Source organism: Danio rerio, chromosome 1, assembly GCF_049306965.1.
Source record: "Danio rerio strain Tuebingen ecotype United States chromosome 1, GRCz12tu, whole genome shotgun sequence".
Classification (NCBI taxonomy): domain Eukaryota; kingdom Metazoa; phylum Chordata; class Actinopteri; order Cypriniformes; family Danionidae; genus Danio; species Danio rerio.
This window is the reverse complement of record NC_133176.1, coordinates 45,277,334-45,297,151: the sequence shown is the minus strand read 5'-3', so window position 1 is coordinate 45,297,151 and position 19,818 is coordinate 45,277,334. Positions and strand designations below refer to the sequence as shown.

The 19,818-nt window shown below is 33.6% G+C and overlaps 2 long non-coding RNA genes across 4 annotated transcripts in view; one reads left to right on the top strand and one right to left on the bottom strand.

Moving 5' to 3' along the window:
* The window catches only part of LOC141386143 (uncharacterized), a 102,008-nt gene that overhangs the window by 41,922 nt on the left and 40,268 nt on the right, over positions 1–19,818 (bottom strand). The gene's annotated exons all lie outside the window — the stretch shown is intronic.
* Positions 6,845–9,352, top strand: LOC137495655 (uncharacterized). Of its 3 annotated transcripts, none has more exons than XR_012407430.1 (7): positions 6,845–6,910; positions 7,183–7,222; positions 7,519–7,546; positions 7,743–7,796; positions 8,104–8,220; positions 8,327–8,430; positions 8,982–9,352. It is a non-coding gene; the product is annotated as an uncharacterized lncRNA (long non-coding RNA). The 3 variants fall into 3 exon arrangements; XR_011015629.2 differs by having other exon boundaries at positions 7,737–7,796; XR_012407432.1 differs by lacking the exon at positions 7,519–7,546.

The following is a 19,818-nucleotide window of genomic DNA, read 5'->3' as shown; positions in this document are numbered from 1 at the left end:
CCCTCGACCGAACACAAACATCACAATTTTCAGGCGAAGACAGGTCACAGGAGGTAGCATTTAGAAAAGGTAATAAGATACATTTCAGGAAAGGAAGGCAAAAAAACTCCAACTCACCTTGCCCATGAATTAGAGCCATTTGGGACCAGGAAGACAAAAAAAGAGCCCCAGCAGTCAAGCACATAAAATACAGGCAAGACACAACATTGCCACAGGGAATGGGAACAGGGGGTGTGGATATAGTCCGATGAGGGCGGGCAGCCATCTGGTCCTGCAGCCATGGGGGCGCTGGTCGCAGAACCGCCTACCCCCTCCAGTGGTTGAAAGCACAAGAAGGCGTTGGATGAGATATTGATAACACAAAGGAATGCGCCCAGAAATGGACACAAAGAGAACTTCTATAAGCTCTTTACTTAAGGCCGATGCTTTTAAAGTAAACTTTTAATCTCTTTATGTGTAATTGGGTGTTTTTAAGTCTCTTGCTCATTTATCAATATTATGGTTTTAATACTTCTGCAATCAATGTTTAACAAAGCTAAACTAGATCATAGATGGTCTATGTCTGATTCCCCTGCAAAGCTAATTTGGTGTACTGAACGATTGTTTACATTTTGTGTTAATACATATGCAACATATTACCATATAAGAAGCTTTGAAAATTTCTGCATCAGTTTACACCCAGAATGCCTGTGCAAATCACTACGCTTCTAAACAAAGTACTATAAAACGTGCCTTAGGGGAGATAATTTCTCATTGGTTAATTCGGCTTCTGAGGGTGGGGACAAAACCATCCTTATAAAAGCTTGAGACCTAGGGCCATTGCCCAGACTAGAACCCAGACCAGAGTAAACCCAGAATTAGAATCCAGGAGAAGCCCAGAGGACTCCAGGGAGCAGGCGGGACCCAGACAAAATGGGTTAATCGCACAGCTCAGACATTCCCATCTCAGATATCTTTCTTTCTTTCTTTTCCGTTGAAAGTCTAGTCAAGTTTAGTGTGCTGTGAAACCAGTAGTCAACAAGACTAGCCTTTTTATTGCTTCAAAACTTGAAATGAGCGACTCCACCCTACTCCAAGCCTCACGAGGACAAAGAACTGACCATCAGCTAACCACCTGCTCAACAGAGGGAGTTCTTCACATCAAAAAAGTAACACAAGTAACACCTCCAGACTACCACTGAACTGGTGTAAACTAAATGTAACACTAAAGAGACCATACATTGATTTTTTTTGGTTCGATTGATTTGTTCTTACAAAATTCGAGGTTTAAACTCTCTCAAACTCTTATTTTTCTTCCTTTACTCTTCTCTACAACTGTATGAATGTGTACAGTGCATTTGGTATGTAACTTATTTGCAAGTCCTGTGAGCTATAGTCATTCCATGTGAGTTTCCTGTGAGTTTTGTCATTCCACTGCCAATCCCAAATCCTCTCCTGTGGCCTCATGGGATACAGAAATGTCCACTATATGCACACCACAAAAAGCCATTAATACTGAAAGTCTAGACCATTTTTTTAGGGATGTAAACAAAAACACTGTATTTCCTTTTTCACATTTTTAATTTCTATCTATATTCTTTCTAAAGCTTTCGAGAATCCAAAAAGAGCCACATATTGAAAAATAATCTAACTGTTTTACTATTAAGATATGACTGAATTGCCTCTTGTTACAGTTGTGAAATAGTTTGATAACAAGCAGGAAATGTTCATGGGCCAATGACATGACCACATTGAAATGGTATATAGTCATACTATAGTCGGTTGCATAGTCATAATACATACTTTTTGGCTACCTATTTTTTTAATACTACACTCAAATCATACTAGACAGGACGTACCTACCTACCTACCTTACTTACTTACTTACTTACTTACTTCCTTACTTCCTTACTTCCTTCCTTCCTTCCTTCCTTCCTTCCTTCCTTACTTACTTACTTACTTACTTACTTACTTACTTACTTACTTACTTACTTACTTACTTACTTACTTACTTACTTACTTACTTACTTACTTACTTACTTACTTTATTGCTTACTTTCTTGCTTAATATGTTGAGTTTGTAATGTTTTATTCATATGAATAATTTTCCAACCAAGCAGCTTTCAGTAAATGGGTCAAATCCATGTGACGACTTGGACAAATTGCAAAATCTGTGTCTTTTACCCTTACGCCAATGGAGGTGTCATTCCCAAAAGAAGCAGACAGGTACAGAATCCATTCCTCCCCTAAAACTATAAAAGTGCACAACACAAGGTAAAGGGTTAATTAAATATCATGTTCTCTGACCCTCTGCATAAATTCTTATATGACTCAGATGTAAATGGATTTTTTATGACAGAATAACCAACTACTTTAGATGATCTGCAAAAATGTCAGTAACAAAAATATCTAAAAAGATCATCTTTAGCAGGAGCCTTAAATGAAAGCTTCTGAACAATGTGTGCCTTTTTATTATGATAATAAGTTTATACATTTTTTACTTACATCTTTTTGAATTACATTAGCATGCAATCAATTGCATTGCCTAAATGGTGAGATTATCATAGTAAAAATGGGAAACAAGCATGCAATTATAAAATAATGACCTTATACTGCAATGCGGAGGTGTGCTGATTTATGTGATTAATTTATAACTTCCAAGTCAAAAATTACTAGGAATAATAAACACCTGAAAATGGCAAACCTCTTGCTCTACAAACAATTGTGTTCATGACTATAAAATAGAATAATACAATAAGACAATATCAGTTAGCAACAACAAGCAACATAACAAGCTGGTTTTAATGTCAAGAAATCAATTGAAGTGAATGTGACCTGGGACCGCAGTAAAATCAAATGCAGGAATCAAAACATTTTTTAAAATCCTAAATCAATATTGTGAGGCAACAGGACTACCTACTGCGCCATTGCGTCACCCACAAAAAATACCACAAAAAAGGGGGGTTTGGCCAAAGAAACTTTGAGTTTAGAGAATAAAACCTGCTCCAGACCACAGAGTAAAACGGTCTCGGAGTAAATTTACCTCTCTTTCAGAAACACGCTTGACTTACCCTGCATTCTCGAGTTTGACAAACCTGCCATTTTAAAATGGAAAACCCAGATTTTCTCTCATTTCAGGGTTAACAAACTCTGAGTTTGCGCTTAACAGAGCCCAGAAGTTTCTAGCCAAATAAATTCTAATGCCTGCGCCGACTCATATGTGAAGAATAAGGTCAATAAAATTACAAATACAAAAATAGCAAGACTGCGAAATAGTCTCATGGCTGACAGTGATGAAGTGTTTTAGTAAACCTGCCGGAATATCCAAACCTATGCCAAATTGTCTACTGCTTGAATTTAAACAGATTTCTTTCTAAGAAAAAGCACATGGGAACTGGAGAAATCCAGGTGAGATGAACGTCTTGATAGCTCACTCCCTGCTCAAGTCATTTACGGTCTAAATGGCAGTTTGCAGGGAAAATGAGCACTACCCATTAATGTTTGTTGATTTTAGACATTTTTATCTGCTCATTGTTTTGTTGCAGAAGAAACCACACAATCCTCATTAGGAAATAGAACAAATGAAACATGCTTAATTTCACAAGAAAGGAAGCGTATCCTTTGATCAGAGTCATGCTTTATTCTCTGCATGTTGTTTTTTTTATAATGTGGAAAGATTAAATGAATAGATGTTTCTTCTGTGCAGATTTATAGGTCTTCGCCATTGGAAGTGACCTCAAAGACCTTGCATAAAACCACAACAAACATATAGAAGATCTCACTTTAATGTTTCTTTAAAGCATTAGGAAATGCAAAAATGTATTATAATCGGGGGATATTAGCAAACTGTCCCTTCACTCTTAAAGCCGCCATGAAACATGATTTAAGATTGCCATTTTTTCCTCCATCATGACGTACATACACTTGAAACAGACCTGAAATGAGACGGAAATTTAGAGCGGTGCATGATCTTCTCATTTGCCAACCAATTGAACCATTAGAAGATGGGGACTGCTAATAAAATGAAAGAAGACTGAATAATGGATCAAGGCAGAGCAAAACTGTAAAGGTTTCTCAAAAGATATTCCATGTGAGCAGAAGTGTAGACAAGCAGTTTCAAAGGGGTGTTGTTATGATATTTGATTGAAATATTTTTTGGTCACTCTTTATTTTGATAGTCTGTTCCATTTAAGTTACATTGCATCTGCATGCCAACTAATTCTCATTAGAGTATAAGTAGACTGTTAGGTTGCGATTAGGGTTAGGGAGTGTAAGTTGACATGCACTTGCTAAGTTTCTTAGAGTCAGTTAAATGTCTGTTGAAAGAGCAGTATAAACAAATATTAAATAGACAGTCTACAAATACTCAAATGGACCATAATACAATCCCAATATACAATTTAGACAAATATCTCTTATGTTTATATTTGGACACAATAAGACAACTTTTGGCTCATCAGGAGGGTGCAATGAGCAATGCAATAAAATAATGACTCTTTTAAAATGTGCATAATGTATGAATTAACATACAGTACATCAAAAATAATTGTGTAAATCGCATGAACAAATCGCCTAATTTTAGCATATAGCTTAATACAAAGAGCCGAAGCACACAGTGCAGTAGAACAAACCTCAACATTTAAAGATTTATATTTTTATAATACTTTAAATGAATAAATAATGTATTTCTCTAATATTTTGATTGAATTCATTCTGTATTTCTCATATATTTTAAAAGAATAAATACTGTATTTCACTATTATTTTGATTGAATTAATTCTGTATTTCTCTAATATTTTGAATGAATACTGTATTTATTTCTCTAATATTTTGTATCAATACATACTGTATTTCCCTAATATTTTGATTGAATAAATTCTGTATTTCTCTAATATTTTGAATGAAAAAAATACTGTTTTTCTCTAATATTTTGATTGAATTAATTCTGTATTTCTCTAATATTTTGAATGAAAAAAATACTGTATTTCTTAAATATTTTGAATGAATACTGTATTTATTTCTCTAATATTTTGAATGAATTAATTCTGTATTTCTCTAATATTTTGAATGAATACTGTATTTATTTCTCTAATATTTTGAGTGAATAAAAACTGTATTTCTCTAATGTTTTGAATGAATTAATTCTGTATTTCTCTAATATTTTGAATAAGTAAATACTGTATTTCTCTAACATTTTCACAGAATAAATACTGTATTTCTCTAATATTTTCACAGAATAAATACTGTATTTCTCTAATGCTTTGAATGACTACTGTATTTCTCTAATATTTTGAATTGATTGAAATGCACGTATTACACTAACAAAAACATTAAACACAACTTGTAATGCTCCCTAACGTTCGACTGATATTTTATCATTTGGTATATAAAACATTTAGTTTTTTCTATCATTTTCAATAAAGGTGTAATTACAATGACATACAGTATGGCTTTATTTTCAATCTCCTACACTGTAAAAAATTTCCAGGTTTTCACAACAAGTTACTGTAATTTTTCACAGTAAATTACATTAGTATCCCTTCACAGTATTTAACTGAAAAATTCACAGTAATATGTTGTATTTATAATTTTATTGTGAAATTACGGCAGGTAGCATGATTACAGCAAATTACTGTGAAAAGGGCTATATCTTTTGCACGTTAGTTATAGAAATTCAAACCTTTTTTAAACTCAACGTAGAAATTAATACAAATGAACTTTTAACAGATAATAACAGAATGTTATAGCCCCCAAAACGATTTGGTTACCAACATCTTTTTGATTGTACTGCACCTTTATTTAATTTTATACAGTTAACATAGAATAGGAAATAATATTTAATGAACATAACTGTGTGCTTAGCCAAAACATAATAAACTGGAAGAAAAAGTAATTAATTAATGAAACCAAAGACTGTTAAACAGCCAACGATTATTTCAATGTCAGGGTAAATGTCTGCTTTAGACGGTTTCATGAGTATTGGGCACCTGTCATCGCCTGGAGGTCACTAATCTCAGAATTAAATATATATATATATAAATTATTATTTTTTTATCTATATAAATAAACCACAGATTAGAGTTTTGAACAACTACATTCTAGCATGAAAAACAGTTAAAACTTCATTTTCGGACGCATATAGAGCCATCGAAGACGGGGCAATTGTCCCAATGTCTAGCCTGAAGACAGGCGCCTCTCGGCGGATACATGAGTAAAGAGCGCCGTTACCGCCTGGAGGTCATAGATCTCCGCTACCGGCAAAACACACTTAAAATTACACACAATCTTTACTAACAGTCCACAGATTTGAGTTTTGAAGAACTATATTCTCGCATGAAAAAGTGTTAAAACTTTATTTCATTACATATTACAAGCAATATTTATAATATTATGTGCCTTCTCATCCACCATTACAGCTTGATGCAGCTTGGTGCGAAATGAATCCTGGGAGGAAAAAATAATAATTCTCAATACACTCCAAACGAACTTTATTCTTATTGTTAAAGTCAGAGATATGTAATATTTTGAATGGCGAAGAAAATAATTAACTTTATATTTTAACCAATATATTACTCTTGCACTGCTTCGGTTCAGGACTCGTGTGACATTGAATCAGATTCAGATATTTTATCAGACGTGTTCATGAGCTCGAAGTGATCAACAAGCAATTCGTGTACAAGCAGTACACGAACCAAGCAATATGATGAAATATTAATGAATTATATGTCTGCGTCTTACAATATTTTACAAAACAGAATCGTTTTCAGGCGAATTCGACTCTTTACTGTTCACTTAAAGGAGCCGAATTCGACTCTTTACTGTTCACTTAAAGGAGCCGATTCATTGAACAGAACTGACTCGACTTGACCGCAAACAAGCGCCATCACCACAGACAACGCCGTCGTCTCTTCACCCAACGGATTCATCCTCGGTAAGTGTTAAAATATGACTTTTGTCCGTTAAATGATTGTTGTATGTGTATTTCTGTATAGTACGTGTCATTTAACAGGAATTTACCGAGTACTTTAGTTGTACTCGCACGTACAGGGTTTAAGCGCGCCTTTTTTAAAGCAAGAAATTAACGACGCCAAATGGTGATTGTAGTGTTCTCTGAGGTATTAGCATAACGTTAACGTTAGTTCCTGAAAAAAGAAAGGGAATTTTCTTTAATTAACTTCTTGTTAACTGCATTTTCTGTTTCAGTACAAGACTGAAGTAAAGGTGAAATGACTATAACGTTAAGGTAAGCTCTGACCTTCACTTAAGTTAACGTTACGGTTAGTGACCATCATGTATGTTAATTTTGTTCACTGTAACGTTAACGTTAAGTTAGTTAAATAAACTAAACTCATTATGAAACAAGTCTTAACTGTTTTATTAAATGAGGCTTATAATACAATTCAGTTGTATTCTTTTAAACTAACACTAACACAGTACATATTGTATATTTCTCACTGGTGTTAATGCAGTGCTAACATTTACTAATGAGAACTAATTGTATATTGTCACTAACTGTAGATTTTATTTTTTGGTGTTCAGGTGTACCTGATAATAGCTAAAGTGTGAGGTGAGTGTAAATTCTGAGCACACAAATATAACCTAAATTCATTATCACAATCTAAACCTATATATATATATATATATATATATATATATATATATATATATATATATATATATATATATATATATATGAGTGTGTGCGTGTGTTAGGTTGAGTCTTATTCTACTCTTATTATATTCAAATTTTTTTGCAGCCACAGCCACTGATGTTGAAACACTGATGCTACCAATCAACCCTCGCTTGATTATTAAAGGTAATGTTGATGCCTCATTTTTATTAGATTTTTAAATGTCAGGTTTTTCACAGATTTGTTGTGAGCAGTTTCTTGTACAAACTCTTTTTCTTCTTCCAGAAGTTCCACCAGTACCTCCAGTAGTAGTAAATATTAGACAAAGATTTTTTTAAACTATAGTTTTTATTTTTATTAGCAATTTTACTGGGCATGTGTGTTTGTTTGCTTGGTTTTTAATAGGCAGAGCATGGAATGTCAACTTTGTTTCTACAAACAAATTTAATTATTCACAAACACCTCTAATTTAGTCCTTCTTTCCCCCTTTTAGTCTTATTCCTTGGAGGGTCGAGTGGTCATGGGACCTCACCTGGATTTCACAACTGACTTTGAATCTGGTCTGAAACTGAAGTATGCTGAAGTTGCCTTTTGCACTCTGGAATTTAAGGTAATGTCTACAATAAATATTGTAACTGAGGGCTTGTTTTGGGGGGGTTAAACAAGGAATGTATAGGAGCACAAGTCATGACTCCCCTTGTCCCCTTGTTATAAAGGGCCGTGTTGCAGACACAAATTGTTTGTCTGTGCTGGAGACCAGAGGGGAAGCTGTCTTTAAAAGGATGGGGCTCTTATACCATATGTGACGTTACCTATTCAGGTGAGTGGATTACATACAAGTCATTGCAAATGCATAAATAGTGGGAAATTTTTACTGGGCAGCACAAATTAAGTGAAACTCAAAAAACGTTGAAAAATATTTGGAATATTTGCAAAAAACTTGATTGAAATGAATACAACACAAGTGCTGTATCACTTCAATCAAGTTTTTTTTTTTGCAAAATTTTCCTAATATTTAAATCATAAAAAATTAGCTTGATGCAAGAAACATCCTGCTAGTATTCAAGAGCAAGTGCTGTGATGCATGTGTTAACTTTGCAATAAGTGTGAACCCAGCATTAGATTATAGTCTGTAAACAGAAGGTGTAAATCAAATCAACTGTTTTAAAATGCTCTGCCTAGGTCATTAAAACCACTATTTGTTGTTGGACTGTTCTTGATTGTGTGTTTGTGATGGAAATGTTTTTCAGATGTTTTTGTTTAAATGATTGCAGTTTGACTGAGCTAACAGTAATTTTGCTCTGTAGTGCAGCAGTAGTGTCCCAGTAGTGTTGTATGAAGCTAACTGTTTGTCTGCCCTTTTGCTTATAGGTGCTTTTTGGGCACCAGTTTGGAGATGGAAGACAGACGAAGTCAAAGAAGCAGAGAAGACACATCAACCAGCAAGTGTGTAAAATTATCAGGAAAATGATTGACCTTGACTAGACGACTGCCTAATTTAGCAAGAAGTTTTGTCTCTCTCTCATGTGTATATATATATATATATATACATATATATATAATGAGAGACAGAGAGAGCGCACTCTGAAGCACTGCTTTTTATATGTATGCTACATATGATGTCAGATTTTTTTATGAATATGTTCTTATAGTATTTTTTGAGGCTTCACCTTCACCTTTTGAAAGTTTTCTGAAATGTTTACACAGATGTCATTAAGCTGTTAAATAAATCTGTAAAATGTATGTGTGTTTGTTTTTATTTTGATTTTAGAGTCTTCTCAGATCACCCAAAAATGAAGATTCGGTCGTCATTTACGCATCCTCAGGTTGTTTGGACACAAAGAGGATTATTTGATATTTTTATTCCTGTGTTTAACAAAAAAACATTTTTAACAGAGCTGGAACAACCTGAGGGTGAGTAAATCAAGATAGAATTTTCATTTTTGTGTGACCTAAAATTGCTTTGAAATTTTACAGCACCAAACTGTTAAATTACAGTAATCCGGGATATAATTGTAACTTTACAGTTAAATCAGGTATTTAAACTGCAACCTACTGCTAAAACACAGTAATCGTTTTGCAAATTCACAGAAAAATAGTTAATTCTACAAGATAATACTGTGAAATCACAGTAACAGACTTTATTATCTACTGTAAAGTTACAATATATGGTTGTAATTTCACAATAATTTAATGTGACAAAACCACAGTAAATTACTGTGAACTACCTCACAATAATTTACTGTGAATTTACATACAGTAATTTACTGTGAAAGTAATGCAATTATTAGCCAGTAATTTACTGTGAATTTAAGGTCAAATTTTTTACAGTGTAGGTAAAGGGCAAAGCACATAATACTGTAAAAATAAGTAAATCTGCAATAACATTTATGCAAATATACACTTCCTGACAAGTCTTGTCACCTATCCAAGCAAAGTAGTAACTTGACTTCTAGTTGAACATTTGGTACCAAAAGTGGCTAATATGAAAGGCAAAGGCCTCTAGATTATGCCTATTTTACCAAAATACAATATGATCATGCCTTGATTTTTAATTATTTAAATAAAACAGTAAAATCTAACTTTGCAGAGACAAAAGTCTTGTCACTTAACAGAAATAATGTACAGTATAGAATATAAAGTCATGGTGCAGTGGAAAAATAATTAATATTGTGTATGATTCCCGTGAGCTTGAATTACTGCATCCATGCATCTCTGAAATGACTTGAATAACTTATTAATAAAGTTATCTGGAATAGCAAAGAAAGTCTTCTTGCAGGACTCCCAGAGTTCAAAAAATATTTTTTGGATTCATCTTCAGTGCCTCCTCCCTTATATTACCCCAAACATGCTCAATAACGCTCAAGCCTGGTGACTGGGCTGACCGATCCTGGAGCACCTTGACCTTTTTTGCTTTCAAGAATTTTGATGTGGAGGCTGAAGTATGAGAAAAAGCACTATCCTGTTGAAGAATCTGCCCTCTCCTGTGGTTTGTAATATAATGGGCAGCACAAATGTCTTGATACTTCAGGTTGTTGGTGTTGACATTCACTGTTGATATTGATCTCTCACACACCCCCATACTAAATGTAACCCCAAACAATGATTTTTTTTTCTTCACCTATCTATGTGGGTTCAAATAGGTCTTTTGCAGTATTTGTGATGATTGGGATGCAGTTCAACAGATGATTCATCTGAAAAATCTATACCTTCTGCCACTTTTACAAATGATCAACTAGAAGTTATCATGTGTTGCTCTTACAACTGGGATCAAGAACAAGGCTTTTGTCAGGTAGTGAATATTCTGATAAGCAGATGGGACATCATATAATAATATTTGAATCAAACATTTTGATTATTTTTTTTTTGTCCCATGCTTTTCATAGACCATAAAAATACATATAAATACATAATGAGTGCAATCAAGATGTGAAGAGACTTTCAACCAGCCTAACAAAAAGTGTTTTCAAGCTAAAATACATACATTGCCTTTGATAATGTAAACTCAATACTGAATTGCTATTTACTTTAAAACTATATAATTTTTGTGTCCTCTCAGTTCTGTGTATCCCACTGTATAGGCTACATCTACTGTAAATGAATAATGCATAAGCCATTACACAGCTCATTGATACTGGTTCCTCTGTGAACAAATATATATATATATATATATATATATATATATATATATATATATATATATATATATATATATATATATATATATATATATATATATATATATATATATATGTATATATATATATATGGTGTTTTTTCTTGTATTACTCAAAGGCACAAAGCTGCTTTATAACACTTTAAGTTTCTTAGTTCAGAGAGAATATTTTGACAGATGATCATTCGACTGTATTACTACAGGTATTATTTTAAACCATTAGGCAGTGTCTTTCAAAGGATGTTTCTGATATAAGGGGTATAATGTCAAACCTGCAGACACTGATGAGAGACAACACACCATTGTGGCATTTAGCTGTGATATTTAGCCTCTTTTGTTGATTGACCCAGTGACACTATATGACCTTTCCTTTGTGTCATTGTTGATGCCAGACATTGCAAATTGGGTTACCTTGAACACACATATTTTCGAAGACTAATGTTTTCTTTTTTACAACTTTGTTTTTGTTGATTTTAATTAAAATACAAAATCCAACAAACAGTACAGAATGTTAACTTAACTTATTATCTTATTTCCCACCTCAACATTTGTTAAACAAAAATAACATTTAAAATAAATTATAAAATAGAATAAAATACAATACTATAAAAATACAAATACAAAAACAAAATACAAAAAAAAAAAAACTATTACATTGAATTTTAAATTACAGTCATCTTTCCAGAGACATCCTTTTTTCCATTTATTTATAAAGCAACTGAGAGGCACCAAAAGTCTCTGCTTTACCTCTGATTGTGTATGTACATTTTTCAAAAGCAAGATTATCAGACATTTCCTTTATCCACTGAGCAAGAACAGGTCTTTGGGTGTTTTTCCATACCAAATCTATAACACGTTTAGCTTGTATAAAGCTGAAATACAAAAGGTTTTTTTTGTTTGCATTCACTGACAAATTTTCAGGAAATATATGTAATAGACAAAGTTTTGGTTCCAAAGGAACATATTCTCCAACCATTTCACAGACCACACCAAGCACCTCCAAAAAAAAAAAAACTGCAGCTCTCCACACTCCCACATACAGTGAAACAGAGTGCCAATTCCATCTTTACATTTTGTGCAAAGACTAATGTTTTCTGATGTAAAGCTTGACTTTGTGTTCTGTGAACTGGAATAAAATTGAGAGTTCACTGTTAGAGCTGACAGCATTTTTAAACAACCACCTTTTAATTACTTTGAAGGTACAGGCTAATTAATTAAACTATTGCAATCGTATTACATCAATCATAAATGTCCCATATGACAGCTCAATTGTTATTTCACAAGAAGATGCTTTTTAAAGAGCCCCTATTAAGGATTTTTGAAAATGACCTTCCATGCAGTGTGTAACAGCACTAAGTGAATGTAAACATCCAGCTGAGGTTTAAATCTAAAAGAGCACCATGTTTAAAACTATTGATTCTTTAACTAAATAGTCGACTCAGAGTCGAATAAATGAATCGTGTTGGGTTTGGATCTTTTACTTGAACACATCGACACCGGTAAGGTACATCACCAAATATGAAGTGCTGGATCCGGTAAAACGTGAACGCGCCTTTCCCTTAGACACTAGCGGAGCGTGAGTGATCACGGGACTGCCCATGACACAAAGATGATGATCGCTAACAGTTGGAGATTCGGCTGCAGGGAATAAAAGGTTAAGGTTCATTTTCACAACAATACCACAGTATAGCTAACCGTGTGCTGTGTTTGTTCCTGTCATTTTTCAGATTTTTGATATAATAACTTAGGCTGCAACGTTGGACGCCGACCGTTTACTATTAAAGGAAGGAGCAGCAGAGACTATAATGTATGAAACTTTTTCAGACTTTGACAGTAACTGTTACAGTTTATATGGATCAGTTTCTTCTTCCTCCAGATCATAACATGTAAGTGTAAGTAAAAGGGTGTTGTGTAGTTTGCAAAATATGTTTAATTGTGTGTTGTAGCTTGTTAATCGCTCCATATGGCTTGTAATCATTTTTCTATTATAGGTCAGTGCTTGTAATGATTCTCTCAGTTTAAATCTGTACGGGCTAATCACATATTGCGTCCAAAACCACGTTGAAAACAAGACGTGTGCTTCTTCCTTTAGCTATTTAAATGCGTTTCTGAAATTGCGATCTTCTGCGATCCTTCTGTGGATTAATACTGAATGCGTGTCATTGTTATTACTTGGGGTTAGCGTTAAAACTCGAGTAATATGCTGGTATTTAATGCGTTCCTGCATTGGACTCTCACATAGCCTGTGTGCTACTTCATAGCCGTGGTGGGTGTTTCTCTCTGTATCATGTTGAACCCAGTCGACCAATCACATTAGACTAATTAGCTTCATGATAAGGAGGGGTTTGAGAACAAATAAATCGCTAAACAAATAATTTGAGAGTTGTTGGGATAATTAGGTAAAAAATAAATGCATATTAAAAGAATATGAAAGTGTTTATTGACCTTGCAAACATATCAGCCTGTTTTTGGAGACCCCAAAACCAAAGTATGACCTTTTCAATGCATAATAGGGGCTCAAAATACTGAATATAAAGAAACTATTAATAAATAAGTAAACAAACACGCATTCCATTTTACATGGAGGAAAATGTTCTGCTTTGATCAATCCAAATCTGGGTTATAATAAACAATTTAAATAATTCTTCTGGTGAAAGTGTAAAGTAAAGTTTATATGCCTCAAATGGAAATATTTAAAGGTAATGGAAATAAAAATTGAGGGATGAGACTTCATCTACTTTTTTTTTTAAAGTCTATATACATTCTATGATTGATATATATATATATATATATATATATATATATATATATATATATATATATATATATACATATATATATAAATATTAACAGTAAAATTGTAAGTTGGTGATTGTAGGAGATTTTTCAAAGTTTAATCAAATTATGTTTAATCATTCATTCATTCAACAAAAAAAAAAGACGCCTATTAATATTTAATAGTTATCTTGTTTATAATGTGTATATTTCTTTTGTAATTCATTTTGTAATTTATTTTTGAATGAAAATTATTTCTACGCCAGTATTTGTTATTTAACTGTATTTGAATTAATGTCAGGGCTTGGTTGTTCAATTTTGTGCCAAGATTTGATAACATGCTGAAGGCTTTAACTGTTTAGGAAAGCATGTGAGTGATTTTCTGTATTTTGCATTATGCATCAAGCTGAAATTGTAAGCCTAAAGTGTAATAAAAGCAGGTTCCCATTATAAATGGACTAACACTACTGACATGAGGAACAAAAATGAAAAAAACTGTCAAATTCATAAACAGCGCAGGCACAGAGAGAATACAACTACAAAACATCCGTCACAGATTTGAATGGAGGAGCTGAACACAGTGAGTGTTTGCAGTCAAGACATTATTGATGAAACACGTCAGAAAGTAAAAAATAGAACCGTATAGATGCAAGCAAGAAATGTCAGGGGAGATTGCATAACCAAAAAGAAAACAAAAGTGTTTTATTATTTACAGTCAGGAACAAAACTTGCTGTCAGGGCTTCATTCATAATTTTTGAAGCACATCATCCCAACATTTTTTAGAAGCATCTGTTACTTTTTCCTATATTGTCGAGTAAACTAAATAATCACTGTGATTTTGGCTGCCTTTCCTCACATATCCCTCTATATATGCACAAAAGCATCCTAAAATGAAAAACAACCTTTCATTTAGCAGTTTTGATAAAAATGTGACATAGTTTTCTAAAAATGTGCGTGATTAAATTAACATTTCAAAATGTACATGACTTATTAGGCCAACTTGATTAGTCTTTCATTTTGCTTTAATAACATAACATAAGTGCAAAGCAAAATCTTAATATTTTCTTAATTCCATTCATCAAACATGAACATTAATAATTTTTTGCATCATAGACTCATAGCCATTAGCTGCAGGATAATACTATAGTACTATGACACTTCTGCAGACTGTCCAGCTTACAAAATGAGAGATGATAAGATAATATTTATTTTATATTGCTGTCCTCTGTTTTCTTTTTGTAACCTGGAGGGTCAGCAGAAGTATCATATCACTATAGTATTCTGCAGCTGATGGCTGTGGCTATAATGCAAGTCTATAATGCAAGAACTGTTTACTGTTTAAGTTTGATAGATTTAAAAAAAAAAAAAAAAAAAACACCTGCAAACAGACATATTTACAATCAACTAAGAGGATATTATTGAGTGAAGCCTTTCATCCCATAATGTAACAAAGTAATATTGCACGCTGTGAGGGTCATGCCAAAATATTTCAGAAGATGGTGCAAACATGGTCCATCTTCACACCAGAATACTTTTTAAGTGATTTGTTAAAGTGTTAATTTATTATTATTATCATTATTATTAAAATTTTCTTTTCATGAAGGTGTTCAATGTAATTCTTGTCATTACTATTGGAGTTGCCAGTTTGATCAGTTTTAAATAACAGATCATTCTTCATTCACAGTTCATTTACTACTTATAGACCACTACACAGTGGTCTAATGGTAATGGTACTGGAATGAGTAGTGAATAGGGCAATTTTGAACACAGCCCTGCTTGTAACATCATTACCTATTGTGTTGACCTATTCCTTGTTTATTTACTCATCTTGTCCAATGTTTAAGAAATTTTATTTTTTTATTTAAATATGTTCAGTTCACTGCCAACTCTCATGTAATTGTTATTCAATGTGGGTAGTTTGTACGCTCTAAAAATAGGTAGTGTTAACCAAACCAAATGGAGGTATCATATTTTGATGTTTTGTTCAGAATTATTTGATAAATTGCAACTTCTATAAAACAATGAAAAAAACAAACCCCAAAAAAGTCTTGTCATAGATTCCAGCGGTAAGAGCAACAAATAACAACTTGATCTTCTAGTTAATTATTTTTTGATCAGGTTCCTGAAAGCAAAGAAGGTCAAGGTGCTCCACTGGCCAGCCCAGATGAAGGAGGAGGCATTGAGGATGAATTCAAATAATCTTGATAAACTCTGAAAGTCATGCAAGAACACTTTCTTTTTCACTTTCGCTTTCACGTTTCAGATGACGTCATTATTAAGTTATTTGAGTCAGTGAATAGGTGTATGGATGCAGTCCTCCAAGCTCATGGGAGTCATACACAATATGAATTATTTTTTTCACTGCACCACGACTTTATATTCTATACTGTACATTATTTCTGTTAGGTGACAAGATTTTTGTCTAAGCAAAGTCAGACTTTACAGTCCTAATAAATTAATTAAAAATCAAGGCATGATCATGTTTTATTGTGGTAATATAAGCGTAATCTAGAGGCATTTGCCTTTCATATTAGCCACTTCAGTTACCAAATTATCAACTAGTAATTAAGTTATCATTTATTGTTCCTAAAATTTTGATAGGCGACAAGATTTTTTTCATGTAGTATATACACAGTATATATTTCTTTTTGATAACAATGTAAAAGTCAATCACTTTTAAACAATCTTATGTCAAACACTAATGTATTATTTCTAGTATATAAATACAAATACTTTTTAAAATAAATCATTTATAACTAGAGGATATTTTAATGACTGTAATGTGGTAGAACTCTGAAATACCCATTTAGATTCTATTTTTTAAATAAGATAACGAACTGTTGGTTTGACAGATTGACTCTTATCTAGCCTGCTTTCTCTTTGTAAAACAGCTCTGGCGATTAAAAAAACAGCACTGGACTCTTGCCAGACTTTTTCTTTAAAACGCTGTTTAAGCTTATTATGCACGAAGGAGGTCTATGGGACACCAGCCGTCTGCTTCACAAAACTGGACGTCCTGTCCTGAAATAGACATGCAGAGATAGGAACATTACACTTTACTTCTCTCTTTAACCACCAAAAACATGCACATTCTGTTAATTCTTGGATTGCTTTTCAAGTTATAAATGAATTAACGAATAAACAGCTGAGTGCACCTAATGTTGTTTTGTTCTAGAGAAATGGAGAGGATCAAACTAGGACAGCAAGATTGAAAAAGATAACAGTACCTCGGACCTTTGATTCAATTTGTTTTGAAAGAGAAACGGTGCAGAGTGAACATTTGCAGAGATAAGATAGAAGCATCTGAGACAATTTTGGTATTTACTTTTGTTCGACAAGGTTGTGTGAACTGACCCACTGTAAAGCATCTCAGCAAGGGGTTGAGACAACTATTTGTCTCAACTCAAAAATGTTTGTGAGTGTTGTGTTTACATGTTAGTAGAAAGGAATCCCAAGTGAAATGCGGAAATACAGAGATGTTGGTTACATTCGGCTTTTGGAACTGAGAAATAATAATGTGATTGTTTTAAAAATGATAAGTGAAAGTAAGACACAAATAATAAATATTTAAATAAATAAATAAATATTGATAACACAATCTCATGGACATGCAGCAGTGTTTTTTTCATAGTGCACTTTGTCATTTAGAATATATAATAGTTTTAGACTAAACTACATAAGTATTTAATTTTCTTCCTCCTGACAGAGGTCACAGAAGGTTAAGGTTCAGTCTACACTGTGACCCCAAGGAAAAATGTCATCTTAATGTTTAGTTATGGGAGAATCATCACGCTTGTTATAACAAATTATTTCTGTTTGTAAAAAAAAAAATGTTAATGAGATGAGATAATAACAGTTCTATTATTAAACTAGCCAAATTTCTGAAAGATAGTGATACAAAAGGGTCATCCAAACAGATTAACACACCAAAGCTGATGTCCTAATAAAAATAATATTTATTATGCCTAAAAGAGAAATATTTGGGATGTTAATTTGGTCCATAATAGTTTAGCAATAGTTATTATTAAGGCTGATTTATACTTTCGCCTGGCAGCGCGTCGCAGACCTCGCTAAGCATGCGCCCACCTCACGAAATGGACAAGTTTTTTATACTCGAGATCTACATATCATGCTAGAGATCTGCATGGAACTGAAGCCTGCTCCCGCCAGGTTTTATTCCACACCCGACCGCTCCCGCTGTATATTCAGCATTTGTGGCTGGTAAGGCACTGACACCCCATTCACCCGGGTCTTCAGCATCAACGCTTGACCGAGGGCGTGTCTGAAGTTGCTGCCGCAATCATTATAGCAGCCACTGAAATTGGTTAGCAATCGGCTACTGTCTAAGCTGGTAAATTAGCATAAAGAGATCTGATTGGCTGAGGTGCCCATTGGCGCTTGAAAAGTTGAGAAATTCCCAACTTCTGCACGAGCAACGCCACTAAAGCGGCGCCGATCGATTCACAGTGCAGTTCTGTAATCCCTGACGTCACCCAATCAAAGTGAATGGGGAGCATTGATGCTGACGCCCCAAGTAAATGGGCGTGACTCTTTCAAAGTTAGATTTACAAACATATCCACTACTAATTGTGCTTCATACATCACATCTGCATTATTTCTATACTCATAACAGGTACATATTTAGCAAAGGAAGAATGTAAAATGTACAGCTATTAAATTACAAAGTCCAGACAGTCTATAACAAGCGAAACACAACACAACGGCGGAAGCATTAACTCGCACTCTTTCTATCTCTATGTAACACTAAATTGTTAGACCGCCTGTTCCCATTTAAATTACACCAGAGCTACCGCATTTTATTCGAAAATTTATTCCCGTGTTGCAAGAAATCTGGTCGGGTCCCGCAGCTCCCGCAGAACAGCTGTGGCAATGCAGACCTCTGACGCATTCACCGTTATGATATTCTTTAAAACGACAGGAGGGCGTTCACAAAAAAAAAAAAAAAAAAAAAACAACCATAAAATTTGACAGATAAACAGAGAAGTAAGAAGTTTTTTAGATCTCGTCATAACATTAATATTGCTATATATATATATACATATATATATATATATATATATATATACAGCATTAGAAAACTGGCAATGTCATTTAATCTGGAACAGGAACAAGAATACATACAGTAGCGCCAAATGAAGCCATGGAAATACCTGAAATCCTTTCCTGTGCCACTCAGTGCTTGGATGAAAATGATCGAGCTTATTATTGATTGCTCTATTCAAGACTGAAAACTGGAGGCTGGTGGTGGTTTATCTCATCATTCTGTGAAATTTAGCTGATTGACAAGTATTTATCATAGACCTATTGGTGTCAACTATACAATGACAGATTGATTTAAAAGAGCTCTTGCATCTTTTTTACACCATGAGAACACAGTAACCATGATTGCTTCAATTCCTGTCTTTTCTCAGAGATCCTACATTATTAATGTTTTGCTTTTATAAAGATAATGTCAGTGCTGTAAGGTAACAAATTGCAAATACTCAAATAACTGTATTTGAATAGTATTTCTCAAGAATTGCACTTTAATAAGTAATTTTAAAAATGGGTACTTTTATTTACTTTAAAAATTACATTTTAGCAATATAGGTACACTTAGTTACATTATTTATTTCTTAAGCATGTTTGGCATGCTGTCCCAGGAGAGAGCCCTGAGCTCAAGGGATCCTCGAGAGGGGAGATGTCTCAAAAATTCCCCAGCGAAAGTGGCTAAGGTAAACAACTTTGAGAAGGAA